This window comes from Miniopterus schreibersii (assembly GCF_964146895.1).
Source record: "Miniopterus schreibersii genome assembly, chromosome: Y".
Lineage (NCBI taxonomy): Eukaryota > Metazoa > Chordata > Mammalia > Chiroptera > Miniopteridae > Miniopterus > Miniopterus schreibersii.
In genome coordinates, this window is record NC_138120.1 from 16,419,505 (window position 1) to 16,423,490 (window position 3,986).

Consider the following 3,986-nt stretch of genomic DNA (forward strand, 5'->3'; position numbering starts at 1 on the left):
GTGACACACCGGAACAATCTGCAAGCGTTAATACAAAGGGTAATAATGGCAAGTGCCCTTTTCTTTGCCTGTTGCAACCTTGAGTGGACTCCAGGACCCTAAGGTGTTAATCAAACTGTGACCCTTGTGAAGGTGTGCTACACTATGTAAGTTCTACATTACTTCTGTACTTTGAGCAGAAAAATATGGAATATGTGTGGACATAATGGCGAAAAAGAAGGTTCAAAAACAGAAATTAGTATGAGATAGAATTTATCAATTCAGGCCCGCCAGGAATAGATTTTCAACTTCATGGGTCATTTTAACAGGCTCTAAAAGTTTACTGAGCTGGTTGGCTGAAAAATGCCTCTAATGATGGCCCAGTACGTGTGGCATGAGGATGCTTTCTGCATCTAGTTTTAATGTGGGAAAGCCTATTCCAATGCTTAAAACGGGGATTGTTGACATGGATTTGGCATGCATACTCTTGGAGTGTCCACATAGCATATCTTTTACAATATTTTGAGAAATATATTTAAGTGTGGGAAGGGCATACTTGTGGAATTTTATCATGACACTTCTTTGAATGCCATATTGGATTTCAGGCCTCTTAGTCATAAAATTTCTATATGATGAATGATATTGGATCCCCTAATGACTGGATCCAATGGGCTCTTCCAATCATCAAACTAATGGTACATCTGATCACCCTAAGAGTCAGCCAATCCAAGGAGAATCTAATTAGTCTAACTGCCACTGACTTCAGTGATGGTGAAAAAATCATTGTGTCCCTAGACAGAAAATGACAATTCATTAACAATCTTTGAAGCAGAAATATTCTAGGTGAAGAGAAAATCTATGCCACTGGAATTGCAGAAAACTTCCAACTGAGCATCAACCAATCCCTGAAAATAGCCATTTTATATACCAAAAATTCATAAATAATGAAAACACATGAGCCATTTGAGAAGTGGCCCTTTATAGGCAACAAAAATTTTATAATGATAACCTTATACATGCCTTTCCCCAATGGAATCATTGATATTTTTCCCCCCCCGGGAAACTCTTTACTTGGGAAAAGAGCAAACAACAATGTAATTCAGTTGTGACATGAAATTTCTCTCAGAAACCAAAGAGTACTGTGGCCCTCCACTATGACTAGGAAATGTTAAGGATTAGGCAACATCAGGAGTTTTAAGCTAAGCTGCATTTGAAGTGGATCAAAATATTATTGCATTTCTGTTGCAGTTTCCCTTGTCCTAGAAGGCATGATTCAAATAGCCATAACATCAGAATGAGTCCCCATTCTGTATTAGTGAGGATTTTTGGCTGCAACTGTGTGAAAATCTAAACAGAAATCATTAGAACTGCGACAACCTACATACGTTGTTAATAAAAGCTATATTCCATGCCTGGATGTAGATAAGAGATTTGTGCCACCTTCAAGGTATTGAAAGTTGCAGGAGTGATGGCTGCATGAAACTTTGATTTGTCTCTTGGAAAGAGGGAAGAAAGAGAATGAGGAAGATAACAGAGAGAAAAAGAAGAAAGACAAGGAGTAGTAGAAAGAGAAGAAGGAGGAGGAAGAGAAGAATGAAAGTAAATAGGAAAAATGAGTTCAAAGAGCAGGGGCAAGACAATGAAGAGTTGGTGGTGGGGTAGGAAAAGGAGAAAGGGGAAAAAAAATGGAGGAGTGGGAGAGAAGGAAATGGAGATTAAAAAGAAGGGAAGAAAGAGGAGAAAAAAAGATGACCATGATTAAGAAAGAGGAAGATAGTGTAAACAAGATGCTGTCATAGGTAACCACAGTACCCTCATCCTCCTACAATCACAGCAAAATTACAACCAAAATTCAGAACGACCTTCATTCAGAATGTTCTGAAATCTAGCTGAACAGAGGCCCTACAACTAGAAAACTGAAGAAGCACACTGAGACTGGTAGGAGGGCCAGAGACTCAGGGTGGAATCTGGGCTGAACCACACAGATGCAAGAGTGGTCTCACACCAAGGTTCCATATTTTAAAACTGGGAGGAATATCTCAGAAGTGGTTTCCTGGAGGAGCAAGGGATCCAGCCCTGCTTCGTGCACCTCAGCCTAGATTTCCAGTGCAAAGGAAGAGACATCCCCACACCTTTGGGATGTAAAACCAGCTGGGATTGGGGATGAGTGACTCATAGGCTGCAGGAGTCCCAGGCAGTTCCTTCTAAGGAGCAAGCTCATGGATTTACTCAGAGGCACTGCCTCTGAGCTCCAGCATTGGGCACCATCAGCTTGAAAGGAATTTGGGACTTCCAGGGACTAGCTAACTTTCTGGAATCAAAATGAGAGCTGTATGGGCAACTTTCTCACAGATGGAAGAGCTGGTAGAGGTCATTGATTCTTTGAAAAACCCTCCAAGACAGAGCCATCAGGCAGATGCCTTCTCTGAATCTATCAACCTGACTCACAATTTTCACCTCACCCTGGTCATTCCTGAACATCCCACGACTCTGTACTTTCAAACTCACCCTAGCCATTTCCAGTGCCTTTTCTATGCAAGTGGTCTCTCTTGCCTCATACTTTGGACTTTGCTAAAATCTTTCAAAGAAGCAGAAGCTGGTCTTAGGGTGGCCCATACCTCTCAATATGTGGTCCCAAACACAGCACAAGTGGCATCCTGCATTAGTTCATAGCTTGGCCTCTTATGGACACCTCCAAGCTCAGTATAAGTAGAAGTCATCTATGGATTGCTGTGTAGCTCCTGCTCAGTAGCCCTGGGCAGGGCACCGGCAGATGCTGACTTTGCACCTCCCAGGAGGACCCAGGCACAGTGCACCCAGTGGTCAGATTCAACCACAAAGGATTACAACCCTACCACATCCATGAGTGGAACACTCAAGGGGAACACTCAGTGAATAGCAAAGCTCCACTGAAGTAAATACTCCATAGGGTCATCTCCAGAACAGCATCTCTTCAGCTGTAGTTGCAGCTGGTCCTCACAGCTGATTGGCTTGGAGGTCAATTCCCTCCAGTGACACCAACAGCAATCAAGGCTCCACTACTACAGGACAGTGCACATATCACACATAGTGAATCACCTAGAGTGCCCAACTCAGGTGACGGGGGAGACTGAGTCACTGTTCCCTACCAGATACATGCTACATAAAGCCCCTATACCAATTCCAGGAGACATGACAGCCCTACCTAATACATAGAAACAAACAACAGGAAGCAGCCAAAATATGGAGGCAAAGAAACATGTCACAAATTAAACAGGAGAAATATCCAAAGAAAGAAACTAAATTAAATGGAGCCAAGCAAGCTACTAGATAGAGAGTTGAAAACAATGGTTGTAAGGATGCTCAAGGATATTAGTATGTCTATTAAGGGAATTAGTGAGATCATCAATGACATAATAACCAGTCAGAAGTGAAGGCTACATAAACTTAAAGGAAGAATATTTTATGGGGAATCAACAATAGTGTAGAGGACTCTGAAAATCAGATCAGTAATTTGAAATATAAGCAGGCAAAAGCAATCAAAAAGGCAAAAAGAAAAAAGAATCCAAAAGTGTAAAGATAGTGTAAGGAGTCTCTGGTACAGCTTCAAAGGACCCAACATTCGCATTATGGGGGTGCCAGAAAGAGAAGCAACAGGGCAAGAAATTGAAAACCTATTTCAAAAAATAATGACAGAAAACATTCCCTACCTGGAGAAAGAAATAGACTTACAAGTCCAGGAAGCACAGAAAGTCCCCCAAAAAGAGAATACCAAAGAGGCCCATACCAAGACATATCACAAATAAAATGTCGGAGGTTAAAGACAAAGAGAATCTTAAAAACAGCAAAAGAAAAGACAGTGGTTACCTACAAGAGAACATCCATAGGACTGCCAGCTGATTTCTCAACAGACACTTTGTAGGCCAGAAGAGAGTGTCAAGAAATATTCAAAGTGATGGAAAGCAAGAACCTACAATCAAGATTACTCCACCCAATAATGCTATCATTTAGAACTGAAGGTCAGATAA